Here is a 23,632-nt window from a genome sequence, read left to right as displayed (position 1 = left end):
TGACCAATGCTTCAGGGCAAACGAGATAAATCAAGATAAGGGATTACAGAAATGCAAGCCAAGCTTTTCTTTTTGCGTCAAAACAACATCTTGAAATACAAGAACTGATTTAGAGTTGAAAGAAGATATCAGTTGTCGTACAGTCTCAAAAGTTTCCTGGAAACAGTCACATAATAATGTACATTTTAGTCACACAAACATGATCCAAAACCAACTCAAAAGGGATTGTTTTCTACCAATCTGACTACAAGGGAATCCAGGAAACGTTTGATTCCTGAATGTTTTTCCACTGAACTATGAATAGAAATTATTCTGCAGTTTGGTTCTTAGCAGATTGTTTTATGAGAGTTTGCTGCTGTGTCGTGTAAGAACTTAACAGCACACAGTAGTGAAAGCCAGACACAAGTTTCCAATTTTTAAAAGAAGACAATTTTAAAGTCTGGACCCACTGACTCAGTCTTTAGGAGGACTGACCCGATTCAATTCATTATCAGGTTAAAGCATAGACTATATAAAGCATGGACGCAGTCTCAGTGACTTCACCTTTTGCTTTCTGAGGTGGCGTTTTGAAGATAAACGATGACGGTCACTGTCAATGTAACTTGTTTTCGTATTTCATATTCAGAAATATATAAATTACGGATTTTACAGAGAGTTGTGTGCTCCAATAAAGCATGTCATGATAAAAACAATAAAGGACAACAGATGTAATTAGTTTAGCTTCTATAAGAGATGTATAAAGGCCACAGTTGGCATCTGTTGGTCAACGCAACAACACTGGAGTGATGATCACATATTTTGTCTTGTATTACAGATAATGCATGCATCAAATATAGACTGGTGCATCGTGTCCAGCACCTTTTGTTTTCTGACTTTTCTGAAAATAGGGTTTGACATCAGAGCTCGAATCTAATATGACATCAGAGCCTGTGATTACCAGAATATTTTAAACTGAATGAGCTGCAGGTTTCAGCAATAAAATGCTAATCACACAATAATAATTAGATTCAACTGTTTAATTTTATGGTCTGTCTCTGTCTGTCAGACCTTCACTGTCTCCTGAACATCTCAGAGTTCCTAAGCTGTCTGCTGCTGCCGAGGCATATTAGTCGACGTGTGTGTGTGTGTGTGTGTGTGTATGTAGGTGTGTGTATGTGTGTGTGTGTGTGTAGGTGTGTGTGTGTGTGTGTGTGTGTGTATCTTTAGTTTGATGCATATGGGTTTGGTTGCTTTTGTGTTTGTGTAGGCGGGTGTGAAAGCTTGCAAACAAAATGCTTTCTACAGAATGTCAAATAAGGTAATGACAGACTAAAGACGGCTTCACGGAGCTCTGATATCTGTATCTCAGTGTGTGTGAGTTTCTGTGTGTGTAGTGTGTGCATGGCTATGTTGGAATATTTTATTTGAATAAATCTAGTCCCACCCTCTAACGTGTGTAAAATTGTATTAGATTGTTTTCTTGTTTGTGAGGACTTGTGAACTGGGTGTGGCAGCAGAATCGCCACTATTTTATATTTTTCACACAAAAATACAAAGACGTGAGAAAAAATGTAAAAGCAGTAGGTGTGTTTGAAATCTGTACAAGCCTGTATGAAAACCACACAGAGGAGACATCAAATGAAAGACTTAAATATAGACACTGAATTCACTTAGATATATGTGCGAAAAGTTATGCAAACATGAGGCATTTAAGCTAAAGACTTTTGACAACAAACATTAGAATATTTTTTGTATTTTTTTTACCTTACCTTCATTTACAATTCAATTAGACAACTCCAATACTTCACAGAAAAACTGACGAAAAGATGCTTTAATCAAAGGCAGACAATGATTCTTAACCTGTCTAGTTGGGTTATTATGTTAATTGAGATGATTATGTAAATAATATCCAAACAAAAAAAGATAAATGCGAGAAGAAAAAGGAGACAGAGGAGCAGACAGAGTCAGACAGACAGTCAGACGGGGGGGCGTTAACTCGCCCTGCTGTTGTAAAATCTTTCTTTGATTGTCAGTAACACACTCCCTGATGTATGATCCATCTGTATTCTTAGTAATAGCTCACAGCCCTGCTTGTGCTATTTCGATACTCAACAGGGGATAAAAGCTCCAACGGTTTTGTTTTCATCTTTCTAAATATACACTTTGTTTAAGTAGAGCTCCAGTGGTTTGCAGCTGTATGTATCATCAGCCTTTAAATGAGGGTAAAACCTATAGACCAACATGTAGTAGAAATGTCAAAGCAGTCTGAAAATGCTAAAATCTCAATTTGAAGGCAAACTGCACACATTCCTTTAATTCATCTTGTAAAGAGTATCAGATTTGACCTTGAAATATACAACAGAAAGACTTCATATTCTGTTCAATCAAAAGAAAAGCTTTGCTTCACTGTTTGGTACAAGGTATTTAGCACATCGAACATTACAACTGAAATAGTCTTCAAGTGCAAACACTGGTATTTAAGCTCACTGAAGTGTTTTTCCTTTGACTTTTGGAATCCCTGGAATTTGTAGAACAAAAGCTTAAGAATAATGGAAGTCAAAAAAGCGAAGTAGTTCATCAAAATAATGATTTTGTATCATGAACTTGTAATAAGTACATCAAATCTGAAAAAGGAACGAGTGAGCTTGTCAGCCAGGCTTGCTCAAGAAAAACAGCTTAACAGCAGCATTTTGGGCCAGTTCAAGGATGAGAAGCCTGGACACATGACAGAAAGGAAATCAAGTGTTGATGAAACAAAGGTATAAATTATCATCTCTAGCTTAGCGCCGGATACAACAGATCTGTGTTTTGCTATGCTTCTTAGATGGTAAAATGAGCAATGGACCAAACTGTTCATATGCTGGTCCAGGCCTTAAAGCCTGGCCCAATCAGACACCAAAGTTACGCAGAGCAGGTTTATCAACATGAGATTTAAAAAAAAAAAAAAAAAAAGAACAACATCATATTTAGGAGGTGTACAAAAAGCCAAACTGGAGACCTTCAAATGCAGTCCAATATGTGGTGTCAAAGATTTTTGCTTTTTTGCTTTTCTATTTCGTCTAAGGCTTGGTTGGCTTTTCTACGATTGGTCAGTTGGTGTTTTGAGGGAGGAAAATGCATAAAAAAAGATGTGGTAGAGGTTTGCATGATATAAAGGTTTGACTCTTTAAATTGAAAAAATGCATTTATTGTCTGCATATAAATATAAGCTCCAGTGTTTTTGAAAATACCGTATGGTGTCTTGATCTAAGAACATGTGAAGCATTTTGGGATAGTTGTCATGTAGATTCTTTTAATCATTTATTTATTTATTTTTTGGTCTCACTGACCTTGTCGAACTTGATTCACTTAGTGAGCTCTCTTTGCTTTCATCTCATCTTGTCTGTTCAGTCTGGGCCTTGACCTGCTGCTGCTTCTTACTTAGTGTCCCCTTCCTTTCTGCTAATTTTCAGGCTTTTACCATGTTCTTTATATAAATGTTGATTTTTTTTTCTTCTTCTTGCCTCCATTTGGGGGAGAGGCAATAATTGAATCTCAGTATGCTTCAGTAATCTGTTTTCAAAGTGTGATTTTAATAAAAGAAGAAGTTCACAGCAGCTCCAGGCACTCTTTACAAACTGCATTATGAATATATTTTTGCACTGTGGCTACCGTGTTAAGTTGAACAATCATTTGGCTTTTAGGAGCTTTACAAATTTTGTTGCTAAATATGTAAAATCAAAGGTCAGAAGGCTCATTCTGATTGTGGTCAGAAGGTCAGGAGGAACATTTGATTCTTCTTTTATATAAATGGAAATATACTTTTACTATGAGAAGTGGAAATGTTTTGCTGCAAGTTGCCACATGGGTCCAAAACACAGAAACGCCCTAATTTGGCAGACAACATTTTGGAGGTTGGATTCCAAACTAGTGTTTTCTTTCATCTTAAAGATTCAGATATCAAAATCAGGAAGGGTAAGAAAGTTAAGAGAATATCAATATTTGGACAGTGATTTTAATACAAATAGAAAAACACCTGTTACTTAAAATACTCTGTGCTTACTGTACATTTCTGCACAACTCTATGATGCCTCCATGTTTGCACATTTGTGCAGACAAACTGAGTGAGTGTGAGAGATGTGAGGCTGCAGGGTGGAGGAGGGGTGAAGCATGCCAGACTGATAAACTGACACGAGGAGACGTTTCTCTCTAACAGTTCATCTTCAGCTCCTGACAGAACCTCCTGGAAGGAGACCCCACACACACTCATAGTCTCTGTATTTCAGTGTACACTCTAACATGAAACAGTAGATGCATGTAAAGGATGATATGTAGTGTATTCCACAGAGACTCCACAGATGTGTGAGATACACTCAATTCTTAGACAGCCTGAACCTGCAGCCTCGCTCTGCTCTGCCTGGTATGCATGCAGCAATTGTACTTTTTGTTGTGTGTGTGTGTGTGTGTGCGTGTGTGTACATATTTCTATTGTATGTGTGTGTTTCGCAGTTATAGAACAAAGGATCTTTTGTATAACTGGCCCTTGGCTTTAACTTCTCCTCAACCATCACAATGCGTGCTGCATGTATTTTCATGTGTGCTGTCCACATGTGTGTTTTGCTCATTCCATGTTTATCAGATGAGACTTGAGTCTGAGTACAGAGTGTGTATCCCTGTGGAGTGCAGCTCTCGCCCCTGGGCTGGGCTGACTTTAGCCCTCCTGCTTTTTGTCCGACCCTGCTCGCCTTTCTGTCCTCTGGCTACGATCCACCAGACTTGTGCTGCAGCGAATGCTAATCCCTACTCCTGACGGCAACGCCTTATCAAGAGGTCGGCATTACAATTTGATGAAAGAGAGGATTTTAATGAGTCGACAGAACAGACATTTTGTGTAAAATAAGTCCCAGTCTTAAAGAATACGACAAGTGATGGATGTACTGTAGTTTTTAAGTATTGCCATTTTTTAGATGATATTTTTTTAGGAGTATAAAAAATGTTAGTCAAAATGATTTCTTATGTTATCACAGCGTTCTTATCAGTCCACAGCTTTGCTAAGTTTAAAGATGTTTTTTATAATAACCAAATATATATATATATATATATATATATATATATATATATATTCACTATAAAACTTTTTTTCTCCTTGCCGCATCATACAGTATGTTTGTGAAAATATTTCCATGCTAATTATTTGCCTATATCGATATGGTTTCAATCCTGGGTCATGCATATGCAGACATGACGTAAACGAAACAACTCACGTGGCAGATGAAGCAACAGTGTCTGTCACGTCACTTTAATGACAATAATTTGTAGGCGGCTGTGGCTCAGTGGGTAGAGTCATCGTCGCTCAACTGGAAGGTCGAGGGTTCGATCGCCAGCTCCTGCGAGCAACATGTCTGATGTGTCCTTGGGCAAGACACTTAACCCTGAATTGAAAAAAATGTCTGAACATTTTCTGCTACGCTCTCACCCCACTCTGCTACAGTCCCACCTGTAATGGACTCGGTGGCTGGCAGGAAAAATTCCAGTCGGAGTGAAACGCACTCTTACGCATACACACAGTACACAGCCATGTGTAATCCCATCGCTTTAGCTGCCCATCCCTGTGTCATGTGTTTGTTTGTGTTGTATCTTGTTCCTGCTGCCATATGCTATCCGCCACCGCTGGTATCACACTCTGCGGCAGGCCCTCAGTAGCCTGCTGTTCTCTGGGCTCGGCTCGTCTTGTCTAAACAAAGACTGCTCTGACAAACACGGTAAAGTTCATGATGAAAGTTACGTAGCAGAGACTCATATCTTTTTACTGATCCACTTTCCACACAAACATGTCAAAACAGCCCTTTGGAGATCTGCTGCAGCCATTAGATGTCGAGTAGATGGCTGAATAAGAAAGCACTTCTTAGTGACAAAACAGCTAAGCATACAAAAAGAGGGATTTAATACCAGTGATGAGGGAAAATTGTTCAAAGTCTTTTAAAAACTTCCAACACCGTGCAGGAAAACATGCTGCAGCATTTGAGTGATAAAATGAATGTTTGTTTTCACCTCACAAGGATAGGGAGTTGCTCTTATATTTAAAAAAAACAAACAAAAAGCAAACTTCCAATAGAGCCTAAATCGAGTGTTTGGGTATTAGCAACACACATGTTTGTACAACTAGCAGCTGCCACAGCAAACACAACCTTTTGAAAATGTATACCAGCTCTCTTGGGCTTTCAGGGCTCTGTTGCCTCTGTATGGGAATCTTAAGCATTTGTGCTTCCATGCTTAAGGTCAGGTAAATGGTCCCACCTGTTAACTTACCACCCAGGGCCTTTTCAGTGCTCTTTATCTGGCTCGCTCACTCACCATACTCTGATACGTTTTTCTATCATTGATTCTGCTGACATATTTGTATGTTGTGCAGACAAATAACTTAACTTGAAATGAAAGTTTTTAACGAAGGAAAAGCGACATAACTCAATGATCTCTGTCCTGGCACTCACAAAACCATCAGCTGCAGCTTCCCTCCTGAACACTTTGTTCATATTCATTTTAATTAAAATCCAAGGTTAAGGTCAAAAACGGGGTTCTACACAGCAAGTTGAGCTTCATTGCCTGCAGTGACATATCAGATAGTTGCAAATCGAAACCATTGTTTTAGAGCCATGACTGGTGATTTACAGTAACAGTCCCAACATCCTTCTTTTTACTCAAAATTAACCTGACAAGAGTTGCATTGTCTATCCAGCGTCTGTACTTTTAAATGCTAATATTTCATTCACAAGAAAAAGTGGATAGCAATACTGTAGGCGTTTTTGGACCAGAGGTAATTTTTCATAGCTCTTAGGAACTGTTGGAAGCCTCCCCCTCTTTTTTACTGATTCCTCACTGCAGGAATTATAACTTATTTTAATTCCTAGAACTCCATTTAAGAGGAACTTTTTGAGCTCCTGCTTCAGAGTAGGTACCAATGAAATGCGAATGCTGACAGAAAAAAGAGCCCCATTAATGTGTAGCTGTCAGAGAACTCCCTGGTAGAGAGTTCCTTTTCAAAAAGTCCCCCATAACTTTTTGTCCGAAACCACCTTATGACTAAAAGGCTGCAGGCCAGCTGCTTTATGGACACTATGAAGCGTCCACTATAAAATCCTGCACTGGCTAAAGGCTCATTTATGTGCTTCATCTGATACACATACAGATATAGATGAAGATTTCTGTCTGTACTCTGCATTCCCTTCACTGGTTCCTCAGATATCAAGTTCAGGAGCAGGGGTCTGACTTACAAGAAAAAAACAAAAACTTTATTCCTGCTTCTACAAGCGCTTTTAGGCATGAAAATGAGTTTCAGTAGTGAGGTCAATTGTTTCCAATTTGAGCTAAGTATGACAACGCAAACCATGTCACAGAAATCTAATAGAAAACAGGAAGCCAGATGGATTAAATCATGTGAACATTTGCAAGTTTCTCATTTAAGAAACATGTTTGAAAGCTGTTTCACTCTTTAACCATCCTCCTCAGTACATTTCCTATCATCTGTTTCCCATATGTCCAATAATAACTGTATTGTAGAACTGTGCTGATCTGTGATAATAAACTATGTACTGTCAAAGGAATACAGACTTGAACTACTTGTGGTTTTCTTACATAAAGCAAAGAAAGGACAGAAGTTTGCTAAAGTCATCAGGTTTATTGAAGAGTGTCATGAGCAATGACAAACTATGTTTGGAGAACTTTCTTTGAGCACTTCACAACACAAAGAGATGCTGTAGTTCTCGTCAGTGCTAGGACTATAAAGATGTGAATGTAAATTCTAAGATTTTTTTATAAACACAAACTAAAAAAGCCCCATTGATATCACCAATTGTCCTTCCAAATTGTGCGATTCTTATTTCTACACCTCTGATTATGTTGATTTTGTCCATAGACTACATGGACGTAGTGATATTACATTTTCAGTGACTGAAAATGCAGCGATACTGCAGCTTTAAAATCATTGTATTTTCTTGTAACATAATAATTTAAATAAAGAAACTAAGGAAACCATTATTAAAGTAAATTGGTCTACCCTGCGTGTACCTAAGCTAGTAGCATTACGTTTTTGTGACGTGCGTTTTCCTTCAGTCTGGTTAATCGAGCCGCAGACGTGAGCGGGGCATCGGGTGATGATTTGATTTGGCAGTCACAGCCTGGCAGTACAGCTGTTGACAGTTCAATCTTGTCCAGGTAACTTTGCTAAATGTTTATTGCTGTGCTCATGATGTGGTGATGTTGTTTCTTTGTAAATCATATTTTAATCAGGGCCACCCCAGGCCAAGTGGGGGCCCTAAGCAGGATTTTATTTTGGGGCCACCCTTCCAATAACATAATAATAATAAAAAATTGCAATTACTAACGAATCAAATGAACAGCCTCTATCAACAGTGGAACAAGAACTTTACAGATTAAAAGTGGAACAATAAAAGCATAGATTAATAGGCTATAAACCTGAGCCAACATGACCACCAACTGGTCAATTAAAAACTCATTTTTTTCAATAAAGCTGAATATATTCAGTTAACAAGACATTAAATAAATGGTCATCAGGAGCGCTTGAAAATGTAATCTCCCGTCCACATCTCAACACAATTATCATCTCTTCTGTCTCATGATTAGCACGAGCAGACATGCCAGCAGTTTACGTTCATATGCCACAAAGTTTTTTTCTTTTTTATTTCAACAACATACCCACCCAAGTGAAGCACGAGCCTCTTCTTGTTTGGACTTTTTCTTTCTTTTGCTAGTTCCCGAATTGTATTGAAGTTTGGAAGCCATCTCTCTCTGGGCCTTTTTCAAACCGACCCCTACACACTCCCCCTCCGTGACGGAGTGCACTCCGTCAGAAGTCACACTCACAGCTGAATGAAGTCCCCTCCATCCAGGTGTAGGGTAGAAATACAGCAGCAGGCATTGGGACAAACTTCACTCTCTCAGGTGGAAACAGGAAGTGTGTGTTACCATGGTTACTCAGCGGCATTCTGGGGGAACGGCTTATTATTAATGTACGTAATACATTCTGTAAAAGTCTTTATGTAGATTATTTTTCTCTAATGAAATTTATATTAGCGTAGACTTATAGCAAAACGATCAGATGGAGCCCACATTTTATTGTAATTTATAATTTAATGTTAATTTATTATAATATCAAAGAATAGGTTGGCTTAAATGAAAGCACAGACAAGGAGACTATAAATGAACATCACAGCTGCAAGACGTATATTTTTTTGTAGCCGAAATTAAGTTTTACAAAGAAATCGAAAGTAAAACAATGATAAATAAATAAGAGTGAGTCTGCAACATAATTTAATATTCTTTAGTTTTTGCAACAGTCCCTTTAAATATGAAACACAATGAAATAAACACGTCAACAGAAGGAAGAAAAGAAGAGGAGGCTTTTATTTGATCTTTAAAACAATAAACAGGTGAAGTTATTCACGTCTGTATGATGATATTAAATGTCCGTCTTAGTTGGAGCAGTGTTTTGATTTGTTCAAACACGAACACAAGGAACTTACTTTTGTACAGGTCACTCCTTCCGTGGCTAGCGGACGTAATAGGTGTTACACGTGATCATCAAGTGGGCATCGGTGCAGACTCGCTTGCGGAGGGTTTTATGGCCCACTACCACTCCCTGCTAAGTGGTTTGAGACGGACTTAATATGGCGGACCCTCTGCGTGGACGCGCAAACGGAGGGGTAGTGGATAGGGCTAGTGTGTAGTGGACGGTTTGAAAAAGACCCTCTCTCTCTACCCGCAAACAACTGCCTGCTGGCCCATCTGACCGCTGATTGGTCAGATGGTGATGCTTCGCGCTTTCAATCATTGCGTCTCTTTTTTTTTTTTTCTCTCCAGCCTCGGGCTGACTTGGTGGCGGTGCTCTACGCGCGCCTCTAAGCAAAATGCACACGTATCTTTTGCGCATTCACAGAGAATGATAATACTTTATTGATCCTGAGGGAAATTCAATTCACTTGCGCAAAATGGGGCCCCCCACCGATCGCGGGGCCCTACGCACAGCGCGTGTTCTGCGTTTAGGGAGGGGCGGGCCTGATTTTAATAATAATGATAATAGCAATACTATAATATAACAAAGAGTATAGTGTAGACCTGCTATTTCTGCACTTCTGCATCGGCTGTGTTTTTCAACACTTGATTTTGCAACTGACTGACTTGTGTTGTTATTTTAGCTTTCTGTCAGTGGCAGATTTGTTTTATTTAAGGAAAATCCTTTTTTTATCAAAAAACAGCTGTTACATAACTATCTTCAAAGCAACCAAACGCCATTGGGAAGAACACAAGTTTAGTTTGGAGGACTCTGGTATTACTGCTATGTGAGACTCATTTGTCTCACAGAGCTATGTGAGTTGTATGCAACACAATGTGCAATACAAAAATCTACAGGATGCCTTAACACACACAAACCCACCCAAATTCACAGAAAGTTTACGAACACACAGACACCAGGGAGAAGCTCTCACTACCTCTGAAGGTGAGATAATGAGTCAGTGCAGAGAGCTGAAGTCCAACAGTACATATAAGCTCCCCACACCTGCTTTTAATCAAGGCCAATCAGCCACAAACACACCTGACTCTGCACTGAGGCGATTCAATCAGCAGCCTCAGTGAGAAGCTCGTGAGTGTGCCCTCACAGTCTGCTGTTCAAACGTATCTCATAAACCTATAGACCCTGTCAATGTAGGGCCCATGTTTAAGAATACCAGAACTTTCTTTTTATGATCTGTGGTTTCTCACTGTGGCTACAGGAGGGTTCTGTGGTAAATTTGTATCATAATGTTGGCATGGTAATGTTGCACGTTTGGAAACAACCCCACTGCTTCCAGGAACTAAGAGAGGCCAACATGGCTGCCAGACGCTGCATTACATCACTTGAAAGTGTCTCTACATTGGATGGCTCTGACATTGGCCTTGGGTTATGTCGAAACCATGTGTTCAAAAGAAATGAGCTAAATGCATCCCTCCCCTCAACTTATTTTATTTGAACTTGAAGACATGATTGGCGCTGCCGCTATTTTAGACTCTCTTTTTGGAGGTGTGCTTTTTTAAGCATCCTTGGCAACTCTGATGATTGTGAGACCAACCGGTATTCATTTAACGCACTGTACTTGTTTAGAAAAAGGAAGAAAAAAAAAGAGAAGAAACTCCTTCACTGGCGTCCTAGAAATTCTCTTTCAACTGCTGTTGTGAATTCTGTTTGAAGCTCCGACTTGACAGCTTCATTTGTGAAGTGTCTCAATTAGGCAGAATATTTCTGCCGACATATCTCAACGCCCAGACTGTCTCACTAGAACATGAAAGCCCAGGCTTAAGGAAGTCATCACACACCTCAGCAGAGAGAGAGACAGACACACACACTCCTGCGTGCACACACACACACACACACACACATGCAACCACTAAAAATAGAGGCTGCTATCCTGCTAACGCTGGTTAATGCTCCTCACCCCAGACAGTTTGATTTCCATATCTTTAATGTGCTTTTTTTCTCCCTTTCTCTTCTCTCCATCCCTTCTCTGCATTACTCCTTCTTTCTCTCTGTCTTTCTGTCTTGTGTGAAACAGTCTGCTCTCTTATAGGAATTCTCAGGAGGGCTTGCAGTGCATGTTGAGAGGGAGCTTTTTGTATCAGAGAGCAAGAAAAAAGCAGCCTGAAAAGATTTCAACAATTGTGGTAATTAGAGATTTTGGAAAGGCGAGATCCCCCCCCCCCTTCACTTCCACCCACCCCACCTCTCACTCTCTCACTTTCTCTCACTCGGGCTCTCTCAGGTCTTTCAGGCCACTGTAATGGTCTCCATCTGGTCTGTGAGGGGGGGAGAAAGGTATTGAATCCCTGGGCTGTAAAGGACAGCCATCTGGGCCGAGGCCACTCCCACAGCTCTGGGGCTACTTCTCAGCTGTCCTAACCGACCAGCCGAAAGGCCCAGCCGCGGCCCTGACTGAACGCCATGACCCATGTCAGTTAGAATATCAACAATAGGTTCTGGCCTGCTTATCACAACAAGCCCACGTGAGTCTCCAGACAAATAGTCAGCATTGCAGTCAGCTGGCCAGTTGTTTCATTCTGCTTTTATGCACTCTCCATATTGCCAAAAGGCTTTGCAGGGCAACTTGTCCTCATTCAACACATCAAATTAAACCTTATTATCGTATATGTTCTCAATAGATCTTTAAACACTGACACTCTGTCACTGTGCTATTTGTGTCTTATTGTGTCTGTTCCGGATTTTAAGGGACTCTTTAGTTTGTTCAAAGCTCTGTTTTAGATCTTAACAACTGAACTACAAAACGTTTGTGTTAGGTTTTAGGCACAAAAATGCCTTGGTTAAATTCTGGAAAGCCATCTTGGAAGCTGCACAAAATAACTTCAAAAAACACTTTTGTTATTGTTATTTTTCAACCATTTGTGCTTTTACCAGATAGGACAGAAAAACAATCACAGTTTTGATTCAGGACTTAAACCCTAATCTCCTTGTGGAAATTTCTGCAATGTTTGACCTGTCCATAACCCTCAAACCACCTCCCAAAGTGGACTTTATTAATATTTCTTCTGCATCTCTAAACCCCCGACACACTGAATAGCCAAAGTAGGGCTGTCATGATACCAGAATATTAAACTTTGATACAGTTCTAAGAAAAAGCAAACAATATTGATGCCTGACCACAGCAACACAAATATAAGTCCAAGTCACCCTATTTCATAATTTCTTGTTTTTAGTAAGCAAAAATTGAACAGAAACTCATGCATAAAATGTTACAATCGTATTTGTGCAATTATACTGCGTCCTCTGTCTTTCACTTGCTGCAGGTTTTGGTTTAAATGTGTTTGAAGATCTGAAGCTTTTTAAAGCCTCAGTAGTTTTTGGTACTTTGAAACTTTCAAAAATGAGAGATTGTACTGTTTTTAAAATATGTGGTATCAAAACGTTTCAAAGTATTGAACATTTTTTTTACAACCTTTGGCCAAAGCATTTGCTCACAGAAAAAGTTTGCTGGCCAGCTAACTACATCTTTATTTAACGGCTCCGGGATGAGAATCGGCTGGTTGTACAAGCGAACACCTGCAGGCAAAACTCTGTAGTTAAAATGTAAGAGATTAGCATCAAATAGAATATCAGAACAGTCCCAGTTGGGCTCCAGTTCATGAACAGGGTTTCAATCTTTGTTCCTATATTTCACCCTGACTTGGATTGGCTGATTGAAAAAGAGTAATACTTGGGTTTCAACCTTCATCGTTTTATTGGTCGCTTTGTTCAGGATATAACCTTAAGGAGGACAATGGTGAAAACTGGGAAAAAATGATTAGATGGTTAACGCAGATGAAACAGCCTTTAAAACTATACATGCATTTACACATTTTGAGTGGAGGCAGCTGAATGTTTGGCAGCACTTTGAGTCCAGGGCAAATTTCCCCAAGGCGACAATAAAGTACATCGTATCATATTCCCTTTAAAAACAACAACATCATTGTTGGGGAAGGTTTGCTGTGATATTAATCAGCACTTTTAGTGTCAAATAGCACTGAAGTCTCTGGAAAAATTATAAAGAAATAAATAAGACAAATGCAGTCACTGTTAATCGTTCTTGTGCTTTGAGGAAATAGAGAAGCAGTAAAATGTTTTATACATTAAAACTAATGTTTGCGCTAAAAATCGTCATCGGCTCAACAAATCATTTAGCTACTCTTTTGTTGTTGTGCTAGACTTGAGCTGAAGGTTCACTTTCTGCACTTTAACACAAACAGAAAAGATGGAGGTTGTGTTTCTGTCAAGTAAGCAGACCCTCAAGATGAAGGTTTAGAATAATATATGGTAAACGCTTGAGCAGACCACTCAAATGATGTTTAACGAAACACATAACAGAATCTCAGACCTCGAGCCTCAGCTGTTTATTTATTAAATAACCCGCAGCCGTCCAAACGTCCGATAATCTAAACACAGCTTGATTTCCTTAAGAGCCCTCCAAACATAAACAGTACGTCCTGTTAGAGCTCACTGTACACAGTATATTTATCCTCTTCATTTTAAATAAAGTTTCCTGCTGATCGACTGCTCAAAGGTCAATAACTCCAAATGAAACTGCGTCCTGGCATTATCAGCAGCAGGTATCATCTCTGTGAATCCGTTCAGATTTCCCAAACAGGCTCTGTTTTTGTTTTTGGGGAGAAGTGAGTCTTTGGAGTGCAGCCCTGCACATCGAGGAAACTTAAACCAACACCACAGAAGAAGAAATCCCAAGTTTTGGTTTTAATCATCTTCCTGGGATCACATAAATAAATAAAGCTGACCATAATATCCAGAATCTTTCCCTAAGTATATTTAAAAGATTATTCACAGACTGAGACCAACAATCTGACAAAAAACACTTCCAATGTACTAAAACATTACAGAGTATGATATTGCTGTTGTGGATGTCATTAACCCTTCAAACTCAACGCTAGTAAGCCAGTGCATAGATTGATATTTTTGTTAATTCTGACATCATTTTTGGACTATTTTCAAATGCTTAACATCCACAGTATCTAGAAGACCAAGGCTGAAAGGTTACAAAAGTTTAAAAACCATGAAAATCATAAAAGTATCATCATTTTGTCAAACTACCAAAACATACATTTGTTATTTTTATTTAATTCTGCTATATTCACAAACAAAATGTACATTGAAATGTATCTCTTTCTTTACACTCCTAAATTTAAAAAAATTATGTGTATATATATATAAAAAATCTATATTGGAATTTTGGAATTTAATTAGTTAAGTTAATGTTTATCTTTTCTGTTTTCTACACAGAGTCTCGAAGGAGTTTGAGATTTTTTTAAATAATCAAAAAACACATACAGCACACTGGCCTTTTTGCATATTGAGAACAAATTTGGACGTAAATTAAATACTGATTATTTTAGCTTGGTATGTGATCCTGGACAACAGAGCGATTGACCTTGACTTATTATTTCAAACCAAACCACAATGTGTTTACTAGACTAAACCAAGTCTTGTTTTTTTAATGATCATCTGCATTTAAATCATCATAACACAAATGTCTATCCAGGATCAATAGATGTGGGGGGGGGGGGGGAAAAAATTCTAAAAACATTTGAACATTTTTACAAACAGATTCAATCTTTCCTTTCCGCGAACCTCTTATACAGAAAAGCTGTTTGAATACCTCCAAACTTTTGCTATATGGCACCTACATGTAGTTTCTAAGGTGAACCTTTAGCCTACTTTAGTGTACCATGAAGCTCATGTCAAAGTGTCTCTTGGACTAAATATAAGAATGCAATCAGAAAAACATGAACGTTTGAAAAGGGGAAGAGAACATTAAAGGGTTCAATATGACACGGGAAGGAACTTTAAGAAAAGGTTTTTCAAATACAAAACAAGAGACTTTCAAACATTCAATTAAAATTATTTACTAACATGAACTATTGAGGTAATTCAGATGATGCTTGTATCACTCTGAAATGTGCATGATTTGTGTGAAGCTATGACGACCTGTCTGAACCACATTCCAGCAAGTAGTCTGTCCATGAGTCTCCCCATCTGTCTTGTTAGTCTGTCTTTGCCTGTGGCCGTTGTGTGTCCCGTCTTTGAGGTTGCCTCTGTCCGTCCGTCTGTCGCCTCTGACTTTCTGTCTGTCTCATAACAGTCATTCAAGCTATACAGACACTCAGCCAGTGGAAGAACGTCGGGCAGGGTGCCAGCGAGCTAGGGCGCCAGTTGGGCAGTCCATCAGTAGCATTAAAGACATGTTATCCAACCGAGTGTACCCGCCTGGCTTAGAGCCCTGAGCCCCTGTCCAACCCCCCCCCCCCCCCCCCCCCCCATACTGCCCTCGAATCACTCAGGGGCCCTGGGTAGAGTGCACAGAGTCCCCTTCTTGCTTTATCAGCATGGCACCCAGGCATCCAGCCTGCTGCTTTGGGTCTCTTAAAACACGTACACAAATAAATGAGGAGGGTGCTGGAAATAACTACTTTCTCATCTCCAGCCAAGCTGTCCCGCTGCTCGGGTCATTGTCTTTAAAGGGACAGAACACCAGAGGAAGCAGACTGCCATGACCTCCACTCAGGTTTTTTTTCCTCTTTAAGTCAGCAGAGATCAGTAACATAAAGAAAGATAAAAGGCTCAAAAGAGCTGTTTGTTTTCTGTTATACTTAGCCAGATAATGGAGTTAGAGCTTTTTTGTTCATCATGGCTAAAAATATTTCTGTTGCTGTTTGATTTATTCTGTCTCTTGTCCTCATTCTATCTGCTTTAATTTTATGGTCCCTGCCCTGTAAATCAACTTTTATTGTTGAGAAAGGTTTGGAGTGTCACTTAGTCTCAATAGGGATGCAATGATTATGGATTTAAACATTGCAATTATAGTCAGAGGAGTAATCCCACTTTCACAATTATCAATATTGTTCTGCTTTTAGATTTAAACATTAGCTTCATTCATACAAGCATATTTACAGTCTTTAGAAAAATATTTTTTTCAGTTATTTTTACTTAAAAAAAAACTAAGATAACAAAGTACTCAAAGAATCCTGTACAAAATAATAAAGGTCAATAAAGTCTGTCTCTTTTTTCAAATTGGAAGAAATAGAATTTAGCAGAGCCTTTAGGATTAATGAACCGTGATGTTTTAAACCCCTGTTAACCAGTTAACCACTTCATCCCTGGTTAAGTACAAAGAAGTTACTTCAGGAGGGTATTGATATTTACACAAAATGTAGATTTTCTTTGCACTCTGTTATTCAGTGAACCTTTGCTTGGCCTTGAGGGTTTGTATTTATTTGATCATTTTATGGCTAGGCTTTCGGATTGGAAACCTATTATCTCTTTGCTGATTTAATCCTGTACATGTGCAAGTACTGTGGTATATTTAACAACATAATTCATGCCTTTTAGTTTCAGACATTAAATACGACTATTTAGAAATGTTGTAGCTAATTTAGAGCATCAATGTACATTTTGGTGTGTTACCTAAAAAGTTCTTTACTCTCCACTGATTTATAACAAATACATACTGTATCACCAACACTTAAAAAAAGAGCAGGATCAGACAGATGTGTTTTATTGCCAGGTCTCCTAGCAGTTTACGCCTGTCACAGGATAATTAGGAGTTGCTCCAAGCCTGAGTCAACTCTAACTATAGTTGAACCACAAAGGACATTTTTAAGCCTACTCTTAAAAGTAGAGAGGGTGTGTGACTCCACAGCCTGATAACAGTTACCGCCCATATTACTTTTAGAGACTGTAGACGTACAGTTCTAAAGGGGTAGTGCAGCATCATGAACATGCTGCATGCTTGATGGAGAAGTTTGATGGAGATTTTAAACGGTATTCTAGATTCTTGGGGCCAGAAGCCAACATGGGAGATAATGATATATTTTTCTAGTCCAAGTCAGTTCAGAATATTAATGCAGATGACAGTGGGGAAAACATCCACTCTGTCTCAAATCATCGATATCTTCTTTGAAGCATTTCTTAGTAGTATACAAGACTGCACACTGTATGTTGTATTAGAAAGCACAGCTGTAATGAAAAACAAATAGTTCAATCCTAAAATGTCATCTCAAGTTTTTTTTTTCTAAGTTGTCTGACCTTATTTCACTTCTAACTATATTAATAAGAATTAAATACTGCACAGTGGCTTGCCTGTTTGACCTGTTGAATCTGTAGATAGAAGAATACCCACTTGTTGAAGCAGTTTCTTTTGGGTTGTTATTGGTGGTGCTTCAGGTAGCTTTGATGAAAGACTGACGAATGCCCTTTTTAAGAAGGGAAAAAGTCAATAACAAAGCGTGAATTGTCAGCTACAGGTCAGCAAGAAAATACAAAGTCAAGCACTTCTCTTGGGCTGAAAGGAGTTTTCCTATCCAAGAATCCACAGCCATCTTTGCCTTTTTTGACCAACTTCAAACCCTTATCACTTGTCATGATTATTTTGTGGATACCAACATGTGTTGGTATGTGGATGATAGTTTTTTCTTACTGGAATTTGTCTCTTCACAGAGATTATCGTGGACCGTTGAAGGTTTGTGAGGGGAAACACAAAAGGTAAGGCAATTACCTTCACCTAACTGAATGGCTGCATATCTTTCTCTTTTTGGCTTTTTATCTCAATCTCTGCTGCCTTTTGATCAGTCCACCTTGACAGCTCGCACAACATCCACCAACATGTAGGGGTTCAGTCTCGAGAGCACAAGTGTTCATTGATTTTGACTACTGGCTCATACATACATGGAAAATCAATGACTTTTTACTGCGATTGAGCCACCCACACATCTTTACAATCACAAAGACCTAGGTGTGGTCTCTACAGTTAAACCAAGTTGTTTTTTGACTGGTTGGACAGAAATAAAGACTCTATCAAACCTATTGACAGACAATTATGAACACCTGCTGACAAGTAACAAAGACAGGGAAACAGTTCAATTTGTGGTTTTCTAACAATAGTGTACAAAAAGTAGTGATAGAGTACAATGTCAAGAGACAGGAATAGCCAGTTGGATTTTTTATCTGCCATTACTACTCATTAAAAAATGTACAAGGTCATTGTAAATGTTCAATTCTTCCACAAAGTACAAATTATTTTGCTAGAGTGAATGGATGAAAGCCGAAGGTCATGCATCCAGAAGAGATCTGGTTTAGGACCCTGGTGTGAGTTTGTCCAAGATTCTCGGCTTTAAGCACCCAGCCATTCTGGGTTCAATAATCACAATTCTTCAAGGGAACAACGCGAGCCTCCTGTAGCTCAGGCTGACCATCACTTTTCTGTTGCTTTGCATACGTCACTTTAAATAGTTTCTTTCAGCGTAATGTTAACCTATACCTTTTCATTCATTTCATGTTTTCAGGTTTCAGCTTCAATTTTGTGCAGCAAGTGAAAAATGTTTTCTTCTGCGCTGTGCTTTCAATGGAAGTAAATGCATGTCAAGGTTTTTTGGCTCCATTTTCCCTCTCAGTGCTGTAGCAGATTCAGGGGAAGGAATCATTGTTCTTCTCAAGGGCTTAGAGATCTTGAAGAAGCTATCGACGGCACTGTTCCCCCTCCTCCTTCCTTCATCAGCCTCGTTCTCTCGCCCTTTATCACCAGTCTATGAAATAAATTGCATCACAATGTTCCCTTATGGCCAAAAGGAGTAGAAAACTCGAGCATTTTGCATGATAAATGACAAACGGTTTGAGAACAGGTACAGCTGCAGAACGCTCTCTGATGAATAGTGTTTCTGTTATAAAGGGCCGATATCGACCTTTTATGAAAAAGCATGCATCACCCGGTCATCGGTGTCCACTATGGTAATGATGTGTGTGATGCATCTTTATTGATCTCATATCTACTGTAGAATTGATTACAGTTTGTCTGGAAACAATTGGATGCATTGCATGGTGCTGTCTCTTCGATTGATTTGAAGCATGGTTCCCCTTCCACATAAACCGGAGATCACCACAGTGCAGGCAGCTCTGCTCATCCAGCTGCATGTAGACACAGTCCTAAAGCCTTAACAGCTTGTGTGCAGAGGTTACAGCCTGTTTGCAAATGGAGAAAATAGCAGAGCATAGGGCCAGAAGAACAAGGGTTTGTTTTCAGTAAATGAAAACTTGCAGTTCTTATATTTCAGCAGTTAAAAAAAACAACGTGTTGGTTTGGCAGCCTCTAAAAGAAGCCTCTTCTGCTGTGAAGATTCTGTGTTCTATTTTTGTGATTCTAGACATCAGCTTGTCTACTTATTAAATCTTTATACACATCATATTTATTTACCCCTTTTTCCGCACAAGCACACAAGTATTGCCTTTTGATTCTGTAAAATCTGCTTTATTTTTAAATTCATCTGCAAAGTTATGCTTTCCAGAGTCATGTCACGAAACACTAAATCAATACACACGATCAGAGCATGTCACTAACAGCATAGTAAAGTTTAGTAATGTAAAGTTCAGAACAAGATGGTGCTAACAGTGTTAGAAAATTATTTGCACGTCTATGCGTTATAGGCCGACACACCCTTTCTCTCTGTAGACTTTTTTTTGCCCTCTTTTCTGTTCTTCTGAGTACAGCATACTCCCTGCTGCGTTGCCTTTGGATGATTGTCTCGAGGTATAAAGAGCTCTGCAGTTATAATTCTATCGATCATCCAAACTATTGCTATAAACCTTTAAGAACAATTTTCTCCAGGAGCCTCTCCATCTTTGCATCCGTCTCTACCTGAATAGCGCCTCCTTTTCTTTCCTTCTCCCCTCTTGAAGTCTCCATTACTGCTTTTACTCTTTGCCCTCCTCCATCTTCAATCTCTGGCAGTCTGTCTTCTCTTTTCATACCAGAAGGCATCCCTATTCCCCTCTTCCCTTTTCTATACATATTTTTCTATAAGCTCTGCAGCCCCCCCGCTCTGCATACATCTGGAGCCCCTGTTGAGCCATCTTCTTAAATTCTTGGCATGTTTCTTCTCTGTGAGCCCGGCATCCCCTGGCTGGCTGTCTCCACTCTCAATACAACAGTATAAATTACACCGTGTCCTCACGCCACCTTTACACACAGTTATATTCCAATGCACACATACATACACTATATACTGATGCTGACAAATATTATTATTTTCCATCCTTTTGGATTTTTTATAAACCTGATTCATGGCTTTAAAAGCATTTTCATTCCAGATTGTATGAAGGAGAAATACCAGGACTTATCATGTATTTGAACTTCTTGATAATGAGGATGTTTTGTTTCATCTCTCATCACTTAAGAGTTTCAGAGGCTTTCTAAATCATCGTAGCAAAAACCATATTTAATCATGAAGTCCTTCATAATTAAGGATCACATTCCCTCAGCATTCAACATTCAAATGGTCGTCAAAGGAGCTGAATTATCCACACATACGCTCCTCTCCAAACGAACCCAGTGACAGCCCTTCAACCTGGTGAACACGACCTTTGAATCAGATCACTCTTAATACTTCTTTTTTCTTCTTCATCTTAAAAGTGGGTTCTCCAATATACCAATTTGACTTATGTACTGAGACACTGATGTGGGGTCATGACCTCAAGTGCAGCCGCCACCATCATTCACTGGGTTCATGAAGAGGCTGCTACCCTTTCTAAAGCGTGCTGGTCTTTTCTCCCTTGTGAATCATGATTGCACATTAAGAGCAAATGTTGGTTACCCTTGAAATGAGGGAATCTCTGGGTCTTCTGTTTCTGAAATGGAGGTCACTTAGACCCGAGAAAGAGGGTTAACTCAAGCCCTTTCCGGAGAGGGATGTAACTTTAGCTCTGAGTGTCTATGTGTGTCAATACAGCTTTATGCTGGTGATAAAGATAATGCACATTGAAATAAACGTTAGGTTACTTTAATAAATAGCCTGTGACAAGTATAATTAAAAGACTACTATAAGCTGAGTTTGTTCTTTTTTTATTTTGAGCACTTTTAAACTATTTTCTTCTGCTGATTGTATCTTAATGAAAATACACTTTAGGTTTAACATCATGCCACAAGTTTGGACCTGCAATATTAGAATTCTGATTAGTCTAAATATTAATTATTAAACGCTGATGAGAGAATCAGTTTACGAAAGAAGAGTCTTTTTATTTTTCCTTCCGAAAACCCGTTCATATTCTCCGTATGTCGGCATGAAGATTGGGAGGCGATATTCAGAGATGTTAAAAGTATGAGGTTGGCACCTGTTGCCATGTTGAATTGTCATATTGGGGCTCCATTAATTTAGTTTTTTCTCCTCATGGTGCACATGCTGAACACTGAGTGAATTTACACATAGTTGACTTAAACTAAAATCAGCTAATCTGGAACCAGGAATGACTGTTATGAGAACCAGGAAAACAGCCCCAGGTTTGGTTGAAAAGAATCCTCAACCGAAGATAAAAAGTAAACAATGACATGGTTGTGGTCTCTTTTTCTGTACTTCACAATGTTACCTTATAGGCTAGAGAGTTCAACTAGCGTACAGGTAGCCAGCAGCCATGCACAGCCACAGAAACTATACGTATTAATTTTGCTGAAATCGTCACACAGGATGACAGTTTAAACCTTTTAGTCCTCCGGCAGACTCCAGGAAACACACTGTCTTAAATACTGGTGCAATTTATATTACGGATTTTACGGAAAATATAAAAAGTCTTGATGTCATTCAGCTGGGCTTCAGGGTCAGATAGGTGAGCTGCCTATAACACAAGCTCACTATCTGACAAAAAAGCTTTTTTGTTAAATTATATGTTGAAAAACCATGGTCCATTTACATACATTTGGTAATAATTTAGTTTAATCTAAGGGCCCAACAGGGTACCCTGTGCACAGCCCATACGCTCTCAGGTCCCCACAATTGTAGGAACATACATACAAAATAGCTTTATTTTATTGTAAGCAACGCATTTAGCATGTAGCTTTCTCAGGTTCACTCAGCTAATCATTTAGTTGTTTGGAAACATCAACAGCTGGTGAGCTTGGAAACATCTTTTTACAGGTTAATCATGAGGCTGATAGAGGAGATTAGCTGAACTAAATAAAAAAAAATCATCAAAGATATCTAACATTTGAAATAACTCAGTTTAACTGTGGGGTAAAGCCTATACAATAAACTTTGCTCTTTTCTTTCATCTTTCACTGAGCCATACAGATATGCACCATCTCTGTCTCTAAACAGACCACAACACAAGAAGTTCATCACTAAACAAGCAGCAAGCCATGTGTTGTTTTCTTTACTCTCCTCCTTTGTTTCACACAGAGAAGGCCAAGCCCTTCACTGTATTAGCAGCCTCCGAGCTCATCCCATGGCCTTCTGCCATTCAGTTACACGAGGACGGATTTCTGGCAAGACTTGAGTCAAACCTCCAGCAGTATTGAGCTTGATTAAAGCAGTGCTGATTTGGATACACATAGAAGGTCTAGCTCTTATGAGGCAGTTTACAGTTAAAATCCACAATTAACAGTGAAATTGTGATTTGACAAATTCACCCAGAGGTATTGAAGTTTGCCAGAAAGTCATGTGGTCAGCTGGACAATTTAGACTGTAACACTAAAAGACAGAAAGCTATATTTAACTCATTGATATTTAAAGATAAGTCATCAAATAAAACAGGCAACACACAACCTCACTCTTTGTCTTTGTAATGATATCTGATCTTGTCTTCAGGCTTCTTTTTCTGTATATAAACGTTTTTACATATTTGTGGATCTAAATTACTTGAAAGTAAATGTTAGCTGGTGTTACACCAGCTATGGACGATGCAAATTAATCTTTGGTGGCTATTTCACCAAATCAGAATGTGCCCACTAAAAGTGTTTCTTTTTTCCCCTTCACATGCTCAGATTGTTTATTACAAATTTTGAACAACATTACAGGAAGAATCCCAACATAAATAGACTTTTCTGTTCAGGAAAGATCATTTTATATTTCTTTTATTTTTTTGTTGTAGTGTGACTTGTGTTTTAAAAAATTAGATTGGGTTATCATTACAACACAAACAGACTAACCAATCATGGCGCAGAAACCCCTCTGTCCTTCATGGTAAATTCAATTATTTAGTTCATGGAGTCTTGCAGCTTTTACGAGAGAGCTTAGCCTATAAGGTCAATTAAAAAAAAAAAAATTGTCCCGAGGGCAATTCAAGAAATGCTCATGGTTCAATATAGAT

General features: G+C 38.9%; 1 long non-coding RNA gene across 1 annotated transcript in view; it reads left to right on the top strand.

Annotated features, from left to right (window-relative positions):
* The window catches only part of LOC306830129, a 54,999-nt gene extending 36,620 nt beyond the window's left edge, over positions 1–18,379 (top strand). The window contains exon 3 of the long non-coding RNA XR_013779930.1: positions 18,002–18,379. This is a non-coding gene — a long non-coding RNA (uncharacterized lncRNA). The remainder of the gene's footprint in view (positions 1–18,001) is intronic.
* Positions 18,380–23,632: the final 5,253 nt, after the last annotated feature.

This window comes from Symphodus melops (assembly GCF_947650265.1).
Source record: "Symphodus melops genome assembly, chromosome: 10".
NCBI lineage: Eukaryota > Metazoa > Chordata > Actinopteri > Labriformes > Labridae > Symphodus > Symphodus melops.
The sequence above is the reverse complement of the archived record's forward strand: the minus strand, read 5'-3'. Positions and strand labels throughout refer to the sequence as shown.